Below are 23,449 nucleotides of genomic sequence, written 5' to 3' on the forward strand. Positions count from 1 at the left end.
TTGCAATACCGTTTACGCTCACTTTTACCACTTGTTACCTTGCTGTTTTTATATTTTCAGATTACAAATACCTATCTCTACCATCCATACTGCACTTGTATCACCATCTCTTCGCCGAACTAGTGCACCTATACAATTTACCATTGTATTGGGTGTGTTGGGGACAGAAGAGACTCTTTGTTATTTGGTTGCAGGGTTGCTTGAGAGAGACCATCTTCATCCTACACCTCCCACGGATTGATAAACCTTAGGTCATCTACTTGAGGGAAATTTGCTACTGTCCTACAAAGCTCTGCACTTGGAGGCCCAACAACGTCTACAAGAAGAAGGTTGCATGGTAGACATCACCGGCCAAACTAGATCAATCTACGGGTCAAGGGGACGTGCTTCAATGCGAGACGACGTCCATCAAACCTGGCGCGACAAGCATAACCAAGTTCAGGCCGAGACCGAACACGAAGGTCATCCGAACTCCATCGTGATGTTGGCTGATACAGAGGCGCCGCACACCCCATGTGCTTTATCGACGAGGTAAAGCAACACCAGTTTCCGAAAGGGTTTAAGCCTGTGAACATCGAGCCTTACGATGGAACGACAGATCCCGCTGTGTGGATTGAAGATTTTCTTCTCCACATTCACATGGCTCACAGCGATGATCTCCACGCCTTTAAATACCTTCCTCTAAAGCTGAAACAGCGAGCACGATACTGGTTGAATAGCCTCCCAGAGAACTCCATTGGCAGTTGGGAGGATTTAGATGATGCTTTTCAGGACAACTTCCAGGGCACTTATGTCCGGCCACCGGATGCTGACGACCTGAGTCACATAGTCCAGCAACCCGGAGAGTCAGCCCGCAAACTCTAGACTCGGTTCTTAATTAAAAAGAACCAAATTGTTGACTGTCCGGACGCCGAGGCCTTAGCGGCATTTAAACACAGCGACCGTGACGAATGGCTCGCCCGACACCTCGGTCAGGAAAAGCCGAAGACTATGGCAGCTCTCACTACACTAATGATCCACTTCTATGCGGGCGAAGACAGCTGGTTGGCTCGTAGAAGCAACAGTACCAGCAACCCTGGTACCTCTGAGGCCAGGGACGACAATGGAAGGCGACAACCAACAAAAATAACCGTCGAAACAACAATGTCGAAACCGAGGATACGACAGTAAATGCTAGATTCAGCGGCTCTAAACCTGGTCAGCGGAAGAAGCCGTTCAAAGGAAATAGAGAGGACCCGTCCAACTTGGATAAAATACTGGATAGGCCCTGTCAGATTCATGGCACCCCCGATAAGCCTGCCAACCACACCAACAGAAACTGCTGGGTTTTTAAACAGGCCAGTAAACTAAATACCGAACATAAGGGGAAAGGACCTGAAAGTGAGGACGATGACGAACCCCGCCCTCCAAACACCGGGGGACAGAAGAAGTTTCCCCCCGAAGTGAAAACAGTAAACAAGATATATGTCACACATATCCCCAAGAGGGAGCGCAAGCGCGCACTAAGGGACGTCTATGCCGTAGAGCCTGTCGCCCCAAAATTCAACCCATGGTCGGCTTGTCCGATCACCTTTGATCGCAGGGACCACCCAACCTGTATCTGTCACGGAGGTTCGGCGGCCCTGGTACTCGATCCCATCATCGAGGGATACCATGTCACTAGAGTCCTTATGGATGGCAGCAGCAGTCTCAACTTGATTTACCAAGACACTGTCCGTAAGATGGGTATTGACCCGTCAAGAATCAAGCCTAGTAACACTACCTTCAAAGGAGTGATACCTGGCGTAGAGGCCCGCTGCACGGGCTCCTTAACACTGGAAGTGGTATTCGGCTCTCCAGACAACTTTCGAAGTGAAGACTTGGTCTTCAATATCGTCCCTTTTCGAAGTGGTTATCATGCACTGCTGGGATGAACTGCTTTCGCCTGCTTTAATGCAGTCCCACATTATGCTTACTTAAAGCTCAAAATGCCTGGACCGCGCGGCATCATCACAGTCAATGGGAATACGGAGCACTCCCTCGGTACTGAAGAGCACACTGCGGCCCTAGCAGCCGAGGTACAGAATGGCCTCATCATGCCGAACAGCTCATCGGTCATCAAGACCCATGATACCGCTAAGCGAGTCTGATCTACATTACAGTGCGACAGCTCGGCGGATCCGGAACTTGAATAGCATCTCAGCCTCCATGAATCGCCCCATAAGGTCGCTGTATATGTACCGCGTGCACATCATTACGCGCTTAAAATACTTTGGGCAGCACCGAAGGCATACTGCGGATCATGTCCATAGTATGGATGGACCCTATTCGGACCTTAACCTTTTTTCTCCTTTTCTTTTTCTCTCTCCCTTTTACCACAGGTTTGTTAAAAACCTACCTACTCTACGGTTGTAGAGGGGCTCCTTCATGGGTTCCCCTTTCTTATAAACGACCATTGATTTCCTCCTATCAAAGGATTTCTCACCAAGGAGAAACGACGCAGACGTGCGACCACTGCTTTTCAGGCCCTGTGTAAAACTTTCCCTTGTGTAAACTCTCGGCATGTAAAATAGCCTTGATATTAATGGCATTATCTATAATAGCACGTCTCGACATATTAAACAAGATATAAAGGAAACAGTTGCTCACCACTTTCGTTTAGTACTGATTTATTTTGTCATCTGTATTCCCTCCTTACTTCAGATTGCCACACGTGCTTTAGTCCGGCCTTAAACACCGGGTGCAGTATTCGGCTCCGCACGTTTTCAAGTCCGAACACCTATAGGGTACTATTCGGCATCCCGAATATTGCACTATATGCATCGACTCCGAATCATGTCTTTGGTCTATAGTTGGGTTGCCCCGCTCCTGTGCTTACCACCTTACGTTCCGCTTGTTCGGTTAAGGTAGTAAAGGGAGAACTACTGCGATTGTATGCCTGGTTCGTCCGGTCAAATACCTTTGTAGAGAAAGCCAAAAACTGATTGTCATGATACAACGAGAGCTGGTCGGCGATTCGGTGAGTTACTATAAATCGTTCGTGATTCACTCCATGTTATACGAGGGGCTGGTCTTCGTCCAGCCGCATGGAAAAAGGAACCTTAGTTCGGGTTGCCGCACACGCACAAGGGGCTAGTACTTAGCCCCACCGTCAAACTCCTATGGCTAAGTGAAAGTAATAAAGCCGCATAGTCTGATTGCCTGGTTCACCCCGCGGATGCCTCCTTTATGGACCAAGACGTTGGATAAAGTGCGGTCACGCGTTACGCCGAACACCCCCGTAGCATCTGCGTGGGAGCTAAAGCCGTCGACTAGGCACTTTCAGAATTAAACGGTCGCACAGGGGGAAAATCGCTTAAGATAAAAGGCGCAAATATATTACAACCATGGGACCATAACATAGTTTTTACAACCCGCATCATCTAATCAAATATCACGTCCTTAGAACACTAGCCTTCTACTATTCGGGCCTTGTCCAAGACATCTTCAAAATTCCTCTCCGGCTTGCGGTGGTCCTTGCCTTCGGGCGGACCTGCGGTCGCCACATCGGTGGCCTTCATCTTTGCCCAGTGCATCTTGACGCGGGCGAAGGCCATCCGAGCACCCTCTATGCAAGCGGAGCGCTTCACAGCATCAACCCGGGGCAGTGCGTCGACGAGCCGCTTCACCAAACCGAAGTAGCTACTGGGCATTGGTTCGGCTGGCCAAAGACGGACTATTAGATCCTTCATGGCCAGAGCGGCCACCCTATGCAGCTCCATCAGCTGCTTCAACTGGTCGTTCAGGGGCGTCGGGTGCTCCGGCGTAAGATACTTCGACCAGAACAACTTCTCGGTCGAGTTCCCCTCCTTAGCTCGGAAGAACTGTGCGGCATCGGCAGCACTCCTCGGAAGATCCGCAAATGCATCTGGAGAACTCCATACTCGAGTAAGCAAAGCATATCTTTGACCTCCAAAAGTACTGATGCGGAGCATCCTACGGACATCACCATGTCAAGAGTCCATTTGGCAAGTGACACGTGCGACATCTACTTCACATACACAAAGGTGAATCATCTCCTTTACACGTGGTCACTTGACCCTCTCGAGGATGGTATACTACTTGACACTCCTTCCATGTGCATGCATAGGTATTGTCGGAACATCACGGATGTCGAGGAGGAGTGCGAGCGCAAGTGTACGTCTACACCATTCGCGAGGGAAGCATGGAAGAGAGGAAGGAAGAAAGGAGAAGAAGACGGAGCAGCTGCTGATGCTAGCCCGGACGTCCGGACTGCCGTCCGGATCATCCGGACCCAGCCGGATCATCCGGGTCCCCTTCCGGATCATCCGGATAACTACGCTGAGGACACCCGAAGGCTTCCACCAAAGTCGGATCATCCGGGACTCCGTCCCGATCATCCGGACCCCCGACGCCCGGATCATCCGGGACCCCGCCCGGATCATCCGGCCTTGCCTACGCGCATGACTCGGGCCGAGGCCCATGTACCCATTCTGCCCCCTCACTTACCCCTTCGTGGCTTAGACTATAAATAGACCTCCTCCACCTCCTTTCTAGGGTGAGCAAAGTGATAGCTAATTTGATAGAGAGCTTTGCTCCTTGTACCACTCTACTCTTGAGAGAGAGAGAGACCACCACTCCCATGGAGTTCAAGACCTCCATGTGAGAAGATCCCGCGGGATATATCGATCAAGACCTCCTCATGGAGATGAACCTTACCTGGTATCTTTCCCTTTGTTGTTCATGTACCTTGTGGATCTTGTGTGTTTGATTGTCTAGTGGATGTGTGATTGGACTTGTTCTTGAGTGTTCCCCCTTGTGATTTCTCTCCGTTCTTCCCCGTGTTCTTCGTGTTCTTCGAGGGATCCTACTCCAATCGTGAAAGATCGGCCACCTAGGGTTCCACCCTACATCATCTTGGTATCATGAGCCTCGTTGATCACGATTTCGGAGCCTTCCCCACCGTTTTCTAGCCTTCTTTTGCTTGATTTCGTCCTAATTTCGAAAATCCCCACAAAAATAGCCCCAATTTTTTTTGTGATTTGTTGGTTTTGATGATGTTTTGTTGATTTTGATCCATGGATTTGCTTGGTTTTGAGTGGATCTAGCATCTCCCCAAGTTTCCCCATCTTCCATCCATGAAATCTCCTCAGTTTTGCCCCGAAAACCACCCCATTTCCGCCCAAAAATTCGTCCCCGAGAGGAAATCCTGAGCAGTTTGACTTGCCCGGATCATCTGGACCTTCTTCCGGATCATCTGGACATCCCGCGGAACAGCTGGACGCCCCCCCCCCCCCGGACGTCCGGATAACCCACGCACCCGAAAAACAGAACCGGGCTTGACGAACCCGGATCATCCGGCCAAACACCCGGATCATCCGGACCTCCTCCCGGATGTTCGGCTAACCCTGACACTGACTCGGCTGAATTCTTGTTTCGGCCATAACTAATTCATCCGAACTCCGTTTTGGACTTTCTTTAGCTTGTTTTGAAGCTCTTGACATCCCCCATCCCACAAAAATACCACCAACATCATTTGACTTCATCCAATTTTCGGAATTTTGGCATCTTTGCCTAGGGCCACCACCATATCATCCGCATTACCACCGCCGACTTCCGCAACCTAACACATTTTGATCCCCATTGTATATGTGGTTGCTTGAGTAGTGATTTGAGTCTCCTAAGGTGTTTCGGCTACTTAGGGACGGTTGCTTATTCATCAACCACCACCAATACTTCCGCATAGGCTTGCTGATGAGGACATCAATACAATTATTACACCCACAGGCCCTGCTGCTATACATACTGGACCAATTACTAGAGCTCGCGCACGCCAATTAAATTACCAGGTACTTTCGTTTCTTGCTAATGATTCTAATGTTCATGAGAATATGATGCTGCCTAAATTGGATACATTTGTTTTGCTTACAAATGAAGGGCCTAGCTTTGAGAAGGATGAACATTGGAGCAAGAACAAGCATGGAGATGATGGCATGCGCATGGGGAACAAGAACGGAGTTACAAGTGATGATTTCAGGACGTTGAAGCCACCATAATGCGTGCATGAAGCCTTGGACGAAATATACAAGATGCTACTTCATAACTTTCGTCCAGAGGCTATTCTAGGTGCTGAGTCACCTTATTATTGGGCCAGGCCCATGTAATTTCGAAATACATAAGTATAGGCTGTTTTTAGAGTCCGTATGTGTGGGGAAACAAGAGATAGGGTTGGTTTCGGACCCCTTCCTCAAGGGCCACGAAATCCCCCCCCCCTCTTCCTCCATATATACAGCCCTTAGGGCGTCGTTTAGACTTTGGGTTTTGTTTAGATTAAAAGTTCGCCATAGCTGCAACTTCGCGTACTTCGTTTGTGTTCAGCGACCAGACAAAGGCGTCACAGAACCCCACCTTGATCAATAAAGCTTTCATCTTATATTCGCAATATCCAGATTGCAATCTCAGTTTCTTGCCTGTTCTTCGTTTGCTCGCAGGAAACAGACCCTCGTGGTCAGGTTGATCGTGCTCCGGCGTGGTCGATAACCTCTCGGAGTTGGTTTAGCGATTGCTAAGGCGCGACGTCCTCGCACGTTCGTAGTCGGATCGTCAAAGTCGACTTCCATCAAAGCGATATTCATCATCTCATCGAAAGACGGGACACCTTTGCCTCTATCAAGTGGTATCAGATTTCCAGGTTGCTCGGTGAGATTTTACAGTTTTTCGTAGTTTAGATCGAGTCTGTTCTTCATACCTACAGTCCACGAAAAAGCCACAAAAAAAAATTAGGGTTAGTTCCTCATATCCGAACCAATCTGAGCCTTTGCATAATCTTTTTAGGGTTTTTGCTTTGTTGAATTTGCGGTTGCATCGTCGTGTCAAGTTGCTGGTCTTAGAGTCTAGTCTTTTAGAGTTTCGAGTTCTGGTCATAAGTTGTCACGCCGCCGCCGCACCATCATCATCGCCTTGCCATCTACCACCATTGCTTATCCGCCACCGCTTTGAATCCGTATCCATATACCACCACCGCTGCCATATACTACCGCCATATATCCACCACCAATCCGAGTTCTTTTCATAGTCGGTTTGTTTTAGAGATCCATATATTTTCCGTTTTGTGTTTCCTTGCCTGAGTAGGTCTCGGAAAAAAAAAAAGTCTGGAGACCCCCGGGCAGTTTTTAGGCCAAAATTTCGGCAACCAAAAATATTTTTTCCCTATCCTATTTTTAGGCCCCGGGTAGTGTTTTGAGACACTCGCCATCATAGTGATTTTTTGTCGCACTTTTTCGTCGTCGCTGCCCTGATTTCCGAAAAAAAAAATAGTCAAAAAATTTTTGTGCCCATCCTGTCAGTTTGACCTGGGAAGAGTTTTGAGACACTCGCCATTATAGTGATTTTTTCGCAAAAAAAAAAAAAGGAGCGCAAAAAAAAAAAGAGCGCAAAAAAAAAAAAGAGCGAAAAAAAAAATTCCTGAGTGTGCTTTTCCCTTGTTTACGTGCAGCGCCGTGATTTTGTTAGTGTTCTAGGCTCGCGTCTCTAGCACGGTCTAGCCTAGGACCAGCACAGTACCGTCGTTGAGCGTTTATTCAACTTTGCATCTCTGAATTGATTATTGCTTACCATTTTGCTATCATATTATAAGCCTTCCCAGCTCCACATAAGTCTACATCGTGCGTTTGACTCTCCCTGGTAATCGCTATATCCAAGCTTTGAGAGTTTTTGACTACAACGGTTGCCGATCACCACCTGCTGCTGGGTAAGAACTGGTAAGAATTTGAGATTCGCTTGAAGGATTTGTGACACACCACCATCCCACCACTTCTAGTAGTCTGCAGGATCATATTCTTTTGTGTTTCTATTGCTGCTAACCATGGCAGGTTCACAAGCCGATGAGACTGATTGGGCGAACATGACGAACAAGGAGTTGCATGATAAATTTCAGCAAATGATGAGTGGCCAGGTGGGAGATGTGCTAAATAGATTTGAAGAGGCTATGGAGAAGATAGATGCCGTGGAGAAGTCGTTTGAGACAAAGCTGGATAACAAGTTTACTGAATTACTCAAGCGTCTTCCCCAACCACCACCGGCTGCACATGTCGCACCTCTACAACAACAACAACCACATCTCCAACGCCGTCTTCCAAATCAAGTGGGACGGGCACAGCGCGTTCCAATTGAGATTGGTCAAAATTTGGGTGCTGCTGTTCCTACTGTTGATGCTTCTTTGGCTCCTGCTCCTGCGGCGGCTGAGGAGGATGACGATTATGCGGGCGATTATGAGGATGAGGTTGATCAAAATCAGAACTACGTGCAGCCACCAGCACCACCACCAGCAGGTCGACCTCAGGTATATATTCGCAACGGTAGGCCGGCACCACCACCTCAGGTACGAGATCATGACCATCTCCCTAAACTGAAATTGAATATTCCACCATTTGAGGGTAGATATGTTCCTGATATATATCTTACTTGGGAGTTAGAAACTGAACAACGATTTACATGTTTACAATATCCTGAGGAGAGACGTGTTCCTGCTGCTGTTTGTGCTTTCACTAGCTTTGCATGTGTTTGGTGGTCTGAACATTGTAGATTATATCCTGTTCCAGCTACTTGGGCTGCTTTGAAAACCGCTATGCGTACTCGTTGGGTTCCACCATATTATCAACGTGAATTACTTCAAAAATTGCAGCGTTTAAGACAAGGAAAAAATTCTGTAGAAGAATATTATCAGGAATTACAAACTGGCATGATTAGATGTGGTATTGTTGAGGAGAATGAAGCTATGCTTGCACGTTTTATGGGTGGATTAAATAAAGAGATTCAGACCATTCTAGAGTATAAGGATTATAATAATATCACTCGTTTATTCCATCTTGCTTGTAAAGCTGAACGTGAAGTGCAGGATCGACAGCCATTGGCGCGAACTAACTTTTCTACAGGTCGACCTTCATCATGGACACCGCGTGCATCTTCTATTTCCACTTCACCATCACCTCCATCAGGTGCCACCTCCAGCCGTGATACAAGAAAGCAGGCACAACCACCACTCTCTGCCAAGAGCACACCTGCCGGGCCTGTGCAGAGCTCTTCTTCTTCCATGGCATCGACAGGGCACACAAGTGATATTATTTGTCGTCGTTGTAAGGGAAGAGGACATTTTGCGAGAGAATGCAAATCTCAGCGTGTCATGATTGCTACTGAGGATGGTGGGTATGAGTCCGCTAGTGACTATGATGAGGAGACTTTGGCTCTTATTACACGTGAAGAACATGGTGGAGATGATTCTGAAAATGAGACGCAATACATGGCTCCTGAAGACGCTGACAGGTATGAATGTTTAGTTGCTCAACGTGTTTTGAGTGTGCAGGTCACACAAGCAGAGCAAAATCAGAGGCATAATTTGTTCCATACAAAGGGAGTTGTGAAGGAACGTTCTGTTCGCGTCATCATAGATGGAGGGAGCTGTAACAACTTGGCTAGCATGGAGATGGTGGAGAAGCTATCTCTCACCACAAGACCACATCCACATCCTTACTACATCCAATGGTTCAACAACAGCGGCAAGGTTAAGGTAACACGTACTGTTCGTGTGCATTTTAGTATCTCTACATATGCTGATTATGTTGATTGTGATGTGGTACCCATGCAAGCATGTTCCTTATTACTAGGTAGACCATGGCAATTTGATAAAAATTATGTACACCATGGTAGAAACAATCAGTATACTCTTGTTCATAAGGATAAAAATATTACTTTGCTTCCTATGACTCCTGATTCCATTTTGAAAGATGACATTAATAGAGCTAATAAAGCAAAACAGGAGAAAAATAAGAGTGAAAATCAGATTGTGGCAAAGGAATTTGAGCAACAAATGAAACCTAATAATAAACCATCTAGTGTTGTTTCTGAAATTAAATTGAAAAGTGCATGTTTACTTGCCACAAAATCTGATATTGATGAACTAGATTTCAGCCAATCTGTTTGCTATGCTTTTGTGTGCAAAGAGGCATTATTTTCATTCGAGGACGTGCCTTCCTCTTTGCCCCATGCTGTCACTCACATTTTGCAGGAGTTCGCTGACGTCTTCCCACAAGACGTGCCACCGGGATTACCACCTATTCGAGGGATTGAGCATCAAATTGACTTAATTCCCGGTGCATCGCTACCCAACCGTGCACCATACCGTACCAATCCAGAGGAGACGAAGGAGATTATGCGTCAAGTACAGGAGCTGCTCGACAAAGGTTATATACGCGAATCTCTTAGTCCTTGTGCTGTTCCTATTATACTCGTGCCTAAAAAGGATGGTACGTCGCGTATGTGTGTTGATTGTAGAGGCATTAATAATATTACTATTCGTTATCGTCATCCTATTCCTAGGCTCGATGATATGCTTGATGAATTGAGTGGCTCTACAATATTCTCCAAAGTTGATTTGCGTAGTGGATACCATCAAATTCGTATGAAATTGGGAGATGAATGGAAAACTGCATTTAAAACTAAGTTTGGTTTATATGAGTGGTTAGTCATGCCTTTTGGGTTAACTAATGCACCTAGTACTTTCATGCGACTAATGAACGAAGTTTTACGTGCTTTCATTGGACGATTTGTGGTGGTCTATTTTGATGATATACTGATTTATAGCAAATCTTTGGAAGAACATTTGGAACATTTACGTGCTGTTTTTATTGCTCTACGTGATGCACGTTTGTTTGGTAACCTTGGGAAGTGCACCTTTTGCACCGACCGAGTATCTTTTCTTGGCTATGTTGTTACTCCACAGGGAATTGAAGTTGATAAAGCCAAGATTGAAGCTATTGAGAGTTGGCCGCAGCCCAAAACGGTCACACAAGTGCGGAGTTTTCTTGGACTCGCTGGTTTCTATAGGCGTTTTGTGAGAGATTTTAGCACCATTGCTGCACCTCTCAACGAGCTTACAAAGAAGGCTGTGCCTTTTGTTTGGGGTACCGCACAGGAAGAAGCCTTCACGGTCTTGAAAGATAAGTTGACACATGCTCCTTTACTCCAACTTCCTGATTTTAATAAGACTTTTGAGCTTGAATGTGATGCTAGTGGCATTGGATTAGGAGGTGTGTTATTACAAGATGGCAAACCTGTTGCATACTTTTCTGAAAAATTGAGTGGGCCTAGTCTGAATTATTCTACTTATGATAAAGAACTATATGCTCTTGTTCGGACTTTAGAAACATGGCAACATTATTTATGGCCCAAAGAATTTGTTATACATTCTGATCATGAATCTTTGAAACATATTAAAAGTCAAGCTAAACTGAATCGTAGACATGCTAAATGGGTTGAATTCATTGAAACTTTCCCTTATGTCATTAAACACAAGAAGGGTAAAGAAAATGTTATTGCTGATGCATTGTCTCGTCGCTATACTATGCTTTCACAACTTGACTTCAAAATATTTGGTTTGGAGACCATCAAAGATCAATATGTGCATGATGCTGATTTTAAAGATGTATTGCAGAATTGTCAAGAAGGAAGAACTTGGAACAAGTTTGTCGTTAATGATGGATTTGTGTTCCGTGCTAACAAGCTATGCATTCCAGCTAGCTCTCTTCGTCTTTTGTTGTTGCAGGAGGCGCATGGAGGAGGATTAATGGGACACTTTGGCGTGAAGAAGACGGAGGACGTACTTGCTACACATTTCTTTTGGCCAAAGATGAGACGGGATGTTGAGCGTTTTGTTGCTCGCTGCACTACATGTCAAAAAGCTAAGTCACGACTCAATCCTCATGGTTTATATATGCCTTTGCCTGTACCTAGTGTTCCTTGGGAGGATATATCTATGGACTTTGTTTTAGGTTTACCTCGAACAAAGAAGGGGAGGGATAGCATATTTGTTGTCGTGGATAGATTCTCGAAAATGGCGCACTTTATACCATGTCATAAAAGCGATGATGCTGTTAATGTTGCTGATTTGTTCTTTCGTGAAATTATTCGCTTGCATGGTGTGCCAAATACTATTGTTTCAGATCGTGATACTAAATTTCTTAGCCACTTTTGGAGATGTTTATGGGCTAAGTTGGGGACTAAACTGCTTTTTAGTACTACTTGTCACCCCCAAACTGATGGACAAACTGAAGTAGTCAATAGAACATTGTCTACTATGCTTAGGGCTGTTTTGAAGAATAATAAGAAAATGTGGGAAGAATGCTTGCCTCATATTGAGTTTGCTTATAATCGTTCATTGCATTCTACTACTAAGATGTGCCCTTTTGAAATTGTGTATGGTTTCCTACCTCGTGCACCTATTGATTTGTTGCCTCTTCCATCTTCGGAGAAGGTTAATTTTGATGCTAAACAACGTGCTGAATTGATCTTAAAAATGCATGAGTTAACTAAGGAAAACATTGAGCGTATGAATGCTAAATATAAACTTGCTGGAGATAAGGGTAGAAAACATGTTGTGTTTGCACCTGGAGATCTTGTTTGGTTACATTTGCGTAAGGATAGATTTCCTGATTTGCGCAAATCAAAGCTAATGCCACGTGCTGATGGTCCTTTTAAGGTGTTAGAGAAAATAAATGATAATGCATATAAACTTGAGCTGCCTGCAGATTTTGGGGTTAGTCCCACTTTTAATATTGCAGATTTGAAGCCTTATTTGGGTGAGGAAGATGAGCTTCCGTCGAGGACGACTTCATTTCAAGAAGGGGAGGATGATGAGGACATCAATACAATTATTACACCCACAGGCCCTGCTGCTATACATACTGGACCAATTACTAGAGCTCGCGCACGCCAATTAAATTACCAGGTACTTTCGTTTCTTGCTAATGATTCTAATGTTCATGAGAATATGATGCTGCCTAAATTGGATACATTTGTTTTGCTTACAAATGAAGGGCCTAGCTTTGAGAAGGATGAACATTGGAGCAAGAACAAGCATGGAGATGATGGCATGCGCATGGGGAACAAGAACGGAGTTACAAGTGATGATTTCAGGACGTTGAAGCCACCATAATGCGTGCATGAAGCCTTGGACGAAATATACAAGATGCTACTTCATAACTTTCGTCCAGAGGCTATTCTAGGTGCTGAGTCACCTTATTATTGGGCCAGGCCCATGTAATTTCGAAATACATAAGTATAGGCTGTTTTTAGAGTCCGTATGTGTGGGGAAACAAGAGATAGGGTTGGTTTCGGACCCCTTCCTCAAGGGCCACGAAATTCCCCCCCCCCCCCTCTTCCTCCATATATACAGCCCTTAGGGCGTCGTTTAGACTTTGGGTTTTGTTTAGATTAAAAGTTCGCCATAGCTGCAACTTCGCGTACTTCGTTTGTGTTCAGCGACCAGACAAAGGCGTCACAGAACCCCACCTTGATCAATAAAGCTTTCATCTTATATTCGCAATATCCAGATTGCAATCTCAGTTTCTTGCCTGTTCTTCGTTTGCTCGCAGGAAACAGACCCTCGTGGTCAGGTTGATCGTGCTCCGGCGTGGTCGATAACCTCTCGGAGTTGGTTTAGCGATTGCTAAGGCGCGACGTCCTCGCACGTTCGTAGTCGGATCGTCAAAGTCGACTTCCATCAAAGCGATATTCATCATCTCATCGAAAGACGGGACACCTTTGCCTCTATCACTTGCCCACCATATACTTCCGCCACATCAACTTAACCCAATTTTGTTTGTGTCGTGAGTTGTGTCTCCTAAGGTGTTTCGGCTACTTAGGGACCGTGCTTTCAACTCCGACACCGTGTATAGTCCACCACCATAACCTCCACTTCCGCATTGCCTAGTGCAACACCACCGATTTCCGCTACCACCATTTGACTTTTGTCCTTGAGATTTTGAGTTGTGGTTGTTCCGTTTCCTAAGGTGTTTCGGCTACTTAGGGACGAGTCTCCATCATCTTGGTATCTACATCAAGAACACCGCCACTCATCATCGCAAAGGACGGTAACCTCGACGACACCATTGTATATTCCCCTTGCAATTGTATTGATAACCCCTAGCCCATTTTGCGTCACTTGCCTATCGAGACTAGCCATTTGAGTATTGCCGACAACGTTACTTGTGCACATTAGTGATCATCCCTTCCATTGCATATATACCATATCATCTTGGTATCATCATATCATCCTTTGCGTCACAAGCTTGTTCCCGCATATACACAATTGCTATCTTGGTTTGTGCATCGTGGCCATATAAAAAAAGAATAAGCTTTTAAGCAAGAGAAAGAGTGAGCAAAGAAGCTTGTTAGCAAGTGCCATAGCATCATACCACATTGCATATAAGATTGTCATATCCGATCATCTTGGATCATCTTGAGAAACACCGGGAACCATACATACATAGCATACTTGGGATAGAAAGTTTATCCATTTTGCATCTTATAGGTTGTGCACAAGTGTCGTATCTGCCTACTGAGCAATCGTGCTAGCGTCTCTCTTGAGTTGTGCAACACGAGCGTTTTCCGTGGATTCCACATTTTGAGCTCATTCCTTGGTTGCACGACCCCATTTATCTATCTGTGTGTGCGTTTCCATGTGCCATTCTTTGCTATTGGTCTACTTGTTTCACTTGCGAATTTGTGAATCTCTTTCAACATTATTGACTCTTGCTAACATTTTGCATCAAATTTTTGTGCCACTATCCTCACCGAGCCACTCCATAAGCTTTACTTGATAGGTGTGAGTGAACAAGTCCGGTACCAATTCCACTATTCTTTCATCTCACATTGAGTGAAACGGGATACATCCTCAACTTTGGGAAAAGGTAACTTGGTATTGTTTATCTCATTTCCTACTCACCTCTACTCGAGTCTTGTGATGGATAGGCAAGGCATTTCACCTTCGGTCTACAACAACAACGACGAGTTTGATGCCACGAACAACTCCAACGACGCCAAGATGCAAGCTCAAATGGAGGACATCAAAGCCCTCATCAAGTCCTACAAGAGATCTCCCTCATCTTTGAGAAGACGCTCAAGAGCACATTCTTCTGAGCTACCATCTCCGGCAAGATCACATCGGCATCGACACCAACACCGACAAGAACGTGAAGGTCAAGAGCTCAACACCAACAACCGCTCAACGACTTCACCATCTCCCTTGGCATCTTCGCCAAGCGACTTCAAGGCATCTTCGCCTACGGACATACGACATCTTCGCCAACAAGGACCCTAAGACTACGCTCAAGAGAAGCTCCCCAAGCTCAAGTCCGCGACTTCCACGAGCTACTACGACCTCGACACCGACCACGAGATTCCTTTCTATGGGACTCTAGAACCCGAGGAGTATCTCGAGTGGGAGCGTTTGATGGACGACTACCTCAAGCTACATCAAGTTCCTCCCGAAGATCAAGTGAAGTGCGCCACAAGAAACTTCCACGACTACGCCTCGACATGGTGGCTTCACACACCTTCGGCGAGCCACGACATGAGTTGGCCCAAGACGAAGAGAGCTTTGCGGCGAGAGTTTGTGCCTCCAACCTACACGGAACAACTTCTACGCCAATTGGAGAACACCATCCAAGGATCCAAGTCCGTCGACGAGTACTTTAAGGAGATGAAGATTGCCTTGCGACGAGCCGGCGTGGACGACCCCATGTCGATGAAGTTCCGCTTCATGATGGGATTGCACATTTGATGAGGACATGACTACCATGGATACGACCAAAAATATTGCATACATGCATATTTGTCAGGTGATTTCTAGTGCAAACTATTCAATAATATATTTATGTTATCCAGAACAAAAATACTTCACATACGTTTGTGTTTTGTCTAATTGCAGGTGTATGGGACATTTGTACAATCCACATATGAATATAGGGGAAAAGGAGAAGTTTAGGTTCTGTTCAAAAAGTCCTCTCACGTCATTTTTGGGCTAAGAGAAGATAGAGTCCAAGTCTCTCACGTTCTAGATTCAGATTCGGACTGCACAGACATACCTGACTCAAAATGCCAACAACTTTTTCATACGGACCCCGAATTGGGTGATTCTTTTTTTTGTTGGAAAGTAGATTTCGTCCTCTTTCCAACCCAATTGGATTCACCTTTAAATTCATCCGGAGCGTTGAGATATGGATGAAACAATCTGATGCTGCAGCAGAATCCGAGTCAAACAACAAGTCCAAAGGTGTTGCATCACCTCCACTTGGGCCCATGAGCCTTGTACGACCTAGGGTTGGTTTTATGCTGCCTTGGGACGTCCTCCCACCTCCTTGGCTGCCACCCCTTTGATGAGGACATCAATACCATTGTTACACCCACAACCCCTGCTACTATACATACTGGACCGATTACTAGAGGTCGCGCACGCCAATTAAATTACCAGGTACTTTCGTTGCTTGGTAATGATTCTAATGTTCATGAGAATATGATGCTGCCTAAATTGGATACATTTGTTTTGCTTACAAATGAAGGGCCTAGCTTGGAGAAGGATGAACATTGGAGCAAGAACAAGCATGGAGTTGATGGCATGCGCAAGGGAGACAAGAACAGAGTTTCAAGTGATGATTTCAGGACTTTGAAGCCACCATAATCAGTGCATGAAGCCTTGGACGAAATATAAAAGATGCCACTTCATAATTTTCGTCCAGAGGCTATTCTTGATGCTGCGTCACCTAATTTTGGGCCAGGCCCATGTAATTTCGAAATACTTCAATATAGGCTGATTTTAGAGTCCGTATGTGTGGGGAACAAGAGTTAGGGTGGGTTTCGGACCCCTCCTCCAAGGGCCACGAAATTCCCCCCCTCTTCCTCCGTATATACAGCCCCTAGGGCATCGTTTAGACTTTGGGTTTTGTTTAGATTAAAAGTTTGCCATAGCCGCAACTTCGCGTACTTCGTTTGTGTTCAACGACCAGACAAAGGCGTCACAGAACCCCACCTTGATCAATAAAGCTTTCCTCTTATATTCGCAATATCCAGATTGCAATCTTAGTTCCTTGCTTGTTCTTCGTTTGCCTGCAGGAAACAGACCTTTGTGGTCACGTTGATCATGCTCCGGTGTGGTCAATAACCTCTCGGAGTTGGTTTAGCGATTGCTAAGGCGCGACGTCCTCGCACGTTCGTAGTCGGATCGTCAAAGTCGACTTCCTCCAAAACGATGGGCACCATCTCATCGAAAGACGGGACACCTTTGCCTCTATCACCCTTGCTCCTATATAAGTAGATCCATCTAGTAGCTTTTTCCTTGGGATTTGTTTAGTTAAAAGTTAGCCATTGCAACTTCGTGTACTTCGTTTGTGTCCAACGATCAGACCAAGACCGCTTGCGGATCCCCACCTTTATCAATACTTCATCCATATTTGCAATATTCAGATTGCTTTTATCATATTCTTGCTTGTTCTTCGATTGCATGCAGGAATAGACCTTCGTGGTCAGGCTGATCGTGCTTCCGGCATCGTCGGTAACCTCACGGAGATTGGTTTAGCGATTGCTAAGGCGCAACGTAGTGCACGTTTGTAGTCGGATCGTCAAAGTCGTCTCCACAAATCGATAGTTATCATCTCATCGAAAGATCGGGACACCCCGCCTCTATCAAGTGGTATCTCCACAAATCTTATTGCATGTTTGCTTATTTAAGCATGTTGTAGCATGTAAATTTGATGCAAGTAAGGTTTATTCACCAATGTTGGGATGGTTTAATGATGAATATTGTCACTCTTTTCATATGAATAAGAGCTTCACTTATATGTGCAAACTGAGTTGCAATACTTTCATGCCTTCTACTTCTTGTGATAATATTTTGGCTTTATATTTTATTAACTATGAAAGTTACTCATGTATACATGTGTCATATGTGCAAAATCCACGGGAAGTAAAAATGGATGACATATACATATACAACATGTATACCTTGTCTCTTTTGTTAGCCACATTTCAGATTAAGCAACGCCGAGGACGGCTTTATTTTCAAGAAGGGGAGGATGATGAGGACATGACTACCATGGATACGACCAAAAATATTGCATACATGCATATTTGTCAAGTGATTTCTAGTGCAAACTATTCAATAATATATTTATGTTATCCAGAACAAAAATACTTCACACACGTTTGTGTTTTGTCTAATTGCAGGTGTATAGGACATTTGTACAATCCACATATGAATATAGGGGAAACGGAGAAGTTTAGGTTTTGTTCAAAAAGTCCTCTCACGTCATTTTTGGGCCAAGAGAAGATAGAGTCCAAGTCTCTCACGTTCTGGATTCAGATCGGACTGCACAGACATACCTGACTCAAAACGCCAACAACTTTTTCATACGGAGTCCGAATTGGGTGATTCTTTTTTTGTTGGAAAGTAGATTTCGTCCTCTTTCCAACCCAATTGGATTCACCTTTAAATTCATCCGGAGCATTGAGATATGGATGAAACAATCTGACGCTGCAGCAGAATCCGAGTCAAACAACAAGTCCAAAGGTGTTGCATCACCTCCACTTGGGCCCATGAGCCTTGTACGACCTAGGGTTGGTTTTAGGCTGCCTTGGGACGTCCTCCCACCTCCTTGGCCGCCACCCCTTGCTCCTATATAAGTAGATCCATGTAGTAGCATTTTCCTTGGGATTTGTTTAGTTAAAAGTTAGCCATTGCAACTTCGTGTACTTCATTTGTGTCCAACGATCAGACCAAGACCGCTTACGGATCCCCACCTTTATCAATACTTCATCCATATTTGCAATATTCAGATTGCTTTTATCATATTCTTGCTTGTTCTTCGATTGCATGCAGGAATAGACCTTCGTGGTCAGGCTGATCGTGCTTCCGGCATCGTCGGTAACCTCACGGAGATTGGTTAAGCGATTGCTAAGGCGCAACGTAGTGCACGTTTGTAGTCGGATCGTCAAAGTCGTCTCCACAAATCGATAGTTATCATCTCATCGAAAGATCGGGACACCCCGCCTCTATCAACATTGACATCTCTAAGATAATCTTCCTCGAGAACTACAAGTCCCTCGACGACAACTACATTGGTGCTCTCACGGCGGAACAAGAACTCATGAAGGCCAAGGCTTCTCCACCCCAAGCACACTTCTCGAAGACCAAGCTCCAAGAAGGCGAGCATGAGGATAGTACCACCAAGATGTCCAAGCCCGACGAGCACCAAGACGATGCTCCCAAGTTCGACTTCACCGCCATCCCTCTTTGTGGCATTGATGGTTCCGAGTCTACTTTGACTCTTTTTCAAGACGGTGCGGCGACGAGTACGACTACAGAGAACCTCAAGGACCAAGCTTTGGAGGCGAGCGACAAGGTGGCGAGCAAGGATGATGCTTCCATCTTAGGAGGCAAGAGTGATGATGTGCCATCTTCGGCCTTCATCCACGACGACGATCGTGAGATGGTCGAGTATTTCACCTCGACCACGGCGACGTATGATGACTTGAATGACTTGTGCCACCATATTGAGAGTGAGAGTGACTTCACCACTAGCCCCACATATGATGTATTGTCCCAATTCCCATGTGAGGAGAGCCACAACCCCCACCACTTGAGTGAGATGAGTGACTCCACCATACGTGAGATTGAGTGCACCTACATTGAGGGAGTGAGTGAACCACCACATAGAGAGAGTGTGATAGTTGATAGGGCATGTGAGGCCACTTCGATTTCTAACGACTTAACCTCTACCTCTATTGTGTCTTCTCATTTGGTGCTAGGTCCCATATATGATGACGCGCCGTTTCGCGACAAGTTCGTCCTTTCTTTGGACAAGACGATGGCCATGGTGGAATATGATGCACCCCCCACATGGTACCATCAAGATGAAGATGACCATCATTTGGTCTTTCCCACCTCACCTACACCACTTGAGTGGAATGAACAAGGTAACATAGGTGAAGGTGATGCTCTAGTCCCACTAGTGGACATTCTTGACATTGATTGCTTGCATGATGTTGATCAACCTATTTCCATGCTTCATGCTAGTGCGACTTCCTCATGCGATGATTTACCCATTTATGATGAGTTTGAATATTGCCATGTGGAGTCTATTAGTTGTGATGCCATGTTACATAGGATTTCTTGTGACAATTCTTTAGGTCACATCATGTTTGACAATCCGCTTGACTTGTCATATGCTATGAATGAGATCAACCATATGTCATATTTGCAATCTCTTCGTAGTGACTATGCATATGCCATTAAAATAAACCCAATTTGCACATATGGCATAGATGACAAGCCCATGGTTATTGGCATTTGTTTTTCTTGTGATGATATTGATATGCTCCCTTTGCATCATTTATCTCATATGCCATGCCATGACCAACTAGCTTCGGATATGCATTGTTTTGGATGTTGTCCATTTTCTCCATATGATGTTTCCAATATTGCTCATGAGGAGACCCCCATAGTTTCCTCATACATTTTAGGAGATTTTGATTCATCCTATCCATTGCATGATCCAAATACTTGTGTGCACAATATGCTTCCCATGAATGAAAATGCTATTGATGTGCCATATAATTGTATGCTCAATTTGCATCCCCATCGTGTTATACACAATAACTATTCTTTCATGATGGATGACATGTTCTTATACCATGCATCAAATTTCTTTGAGCGATGCTTATCTTGTGCTAACTCACACGTGCACATACACATCATGATGGATGATGTGTACATTTACCACGCGCACAATTTTTTTGGTTTGTGTCTCTTTTGTGTAGGTACCCATGATTACTTGTCAACCTCGCAATCCCACGAGTTGACAAAACGAGCTCTAGAGAGCAATGATGACTTGCGATCCCATGGATTGCCTTTCCCACCACTCTTCACGTGAAGTCTTCGCGCATTTCTTCTACATGTCCCTCACTTGGCTATGGGTTATTGTCCATTACATATTATATGCCCATCTTTCCATGTTCACTTTGCATGATATGCTCATTCCTATGCCTTTGAAATGCATTTGTGACCCATGCTTTGCATTACACATGATGATTGATTCTAGTACTTGTATGTGTATTTGCAAGCTTGGTGGAGACATCACTTGTTATTGCCATGTTTGCTTTGTGCCCCATGCCTATGATGATACTATGATCTTGCTTCGTGTTCGTGCTTGCGATATGTCATGTGCATTGCCTATGCCTATTATTTGCTCACATGACATGATTGCCATGATTTCACCTAGTGTGTTGCATCTTCGCTCCACTAGTTTGCACGACATGATTTCTATGATTGCTTGCCTTGTTGCATCACCAATGATTCATACTTGCTTATTTCATGCGGTTGATGACAACCACCTACATGCTTTGCACATGATTATTATTACTTCTTGTCATATATCTCCATGTGTTGCCTCTCTCATGCTAGATGATTTGCCATGTATTGAGTGCAATTATGCCTTTCATCTTGATAATGAGTTTGCCCCCATAGCATTCTCGCATATGATTGGAGATTTTGACATATTCCTTGTGAAGCATGCTTGTCTTACCTCTTTGCACCATATACCTAGTGCCATGAATATAGCCATTATTGCATCATATTGTTCATGCACTTGTGCTTCTAATGGTTATGTGCAAGAGAAGAGAACCATCATGATGGATGATGTGTTTATCTACCATGCGCATACGTTCTTTGTTTTATTGTGTGCATGTGTAGGATACTTGGACTTTCTGTCGACTTCCACTTCACGTGAGTTGACCATTCGAGCTCTTGAGAGCGAACCCATTGCGACCGAACCGCTTCTACGTCGCACTTGCTTGTGCTTCGGCATATTGAAGGACGCACAAGGACATGCTTTCAAGGTGATATCCTTCTCTTTTGAGAACCCCAAACCATGATCATGGATATTATGGATCATACTACTTGTGTTGCTTGCCCCATGAGACTTATTATTCATCTTGGACCACTTGATTGCACACATGTTAGAGATCTTGCTTCGACTTGTCATTTTCACCATTCCATGCATCATGATATATATGCCTTGTGTGTTGCATCCAATTCTTGGATTACTTGTTCCTATCACATGTTTGGTTGCAACAATGTCATCACTTCACATATGCTATGTCCCATTGATTGCTACATGATTGACTTGATCGCCTCACACATGATGAACAATTGCTCTTTCCATTGCGTTGAGTGCCACGATATCTTCACTACACCCTATGCACATTATGCTTGGATTGTCTTGCACTTGCCCCATGTGTTTAGACATATCATTATATTTGGTGTTGTGAATGACTCCTATGCCTACCATCGACCATTTGTCGAGCGCTTTATGCATGATCGCTATGACAGTGAGATTGATGCTTCTTCTCTTGTTACACATATTTGCATCACTACCTCACATTTACATGCTTGTTTCCATGATGTCCTTCTTTGTGCTCAATTTATGTGCTTACATGCCATGTCACAATCCTTTGTCACACCATATGCTATGCTTGATGACGACACTTGTTGGGTGAATCACCTCTTGAATGCTTGGTTTTGCACTAACGCTAACCACATTTGTTTTTCCAAGTGTTTGTTGTCTTTGCTCCTTTTGAAGGAATCCCAAGACGGTGCGACATTGGAGAGTGCCCATTTCGAGCTTCAAGATGACGACAACTTGGTGATCGACCACTTCTACATGGCGACGCCATCTCTTTCCCATGGTGATTTGGATTTCGATCCGAGGTCGGATCTTTCCCAAGGGGGAGGGGATGATGCGGAGCATCCTACGGACATCACCATGTCAAGAGTCCATTTGGCAAGTGACACGTGCGACATCTACTTCACATACACAAAGGTGAATCATCTCCTTTACACGTGCTCACTTGACCCTCTCGAGGATGGTATACTACTTGACACTCCTTCCGTGTGCATGCATAGGTATTGTCGGAACATCACGGATGTCGAGGAGGAGTGCGAGCGCAAGTGTACGTCTACACCATTCGCGAGGGAAGCATGGAAGAGAAGAAGGAAGAAAGGAGAAGAAGACGGAGCAGCTGCTGAAGCTAGCCCGGACGTCCGGACCGCTGTCCGGATCATCCGGACCCAGCCGCATCATCCGGGTCCCCTTCCGGATCATCCGGATAACTGTGCTGAGGACACCCGAAGGCTTCCACCGAAGCTGGATCATCCGGGACTCCGTCCGGATCATCCAGACCCCCGACGCCCGGATCATCCGGGACCCCGCCCGGATCATCCGGCCTTGCCTACGCGCATGACTCGGGCCGAGGCCCATGTACCCATTCTGCCCCCTCACTTACCCCTTCGTGGCTTAGACTATAAATAGACCTCCTCCACCTCCTTTCTAGGGTGAGCAAAGTGATAGCTCATTTGATAGAGAGCTTTGCTCCTTATACCACTCTACTCTTGAGAGAGAGAGAGACCATCACTCCCATGGAGTTCAAGACCTCCATGTGAGAAGATCCTGCGGGATATATCGATCAAGACCCCCTCTTGGGCGGCCCCCTTCAAGATCTCCTCATGGAGATGAACCTTACCTTGTATCTTTCCCTTTGTTGTTCATGTACCTTGTGGATCTTGTGTGTTTGATTGTCTAGTGGA

The sequence above is a fragment of the Aegilops tauschii genome, chromosome 2 (assembly GCF_002575655.3).
Source record: "Aegilops tauschii subsp. strangulata cultivar AL8/78 chromosome 2, Aet v6.0, whole genome shotgun sequence".
In the NCBI taxonomy this organism is placed as follows: Eukaryota; Viridiplantae; Streptophyta; class Magnoliopsida; order Poales; family Poaceae; genus Aegilops; species Aegilops tauschii.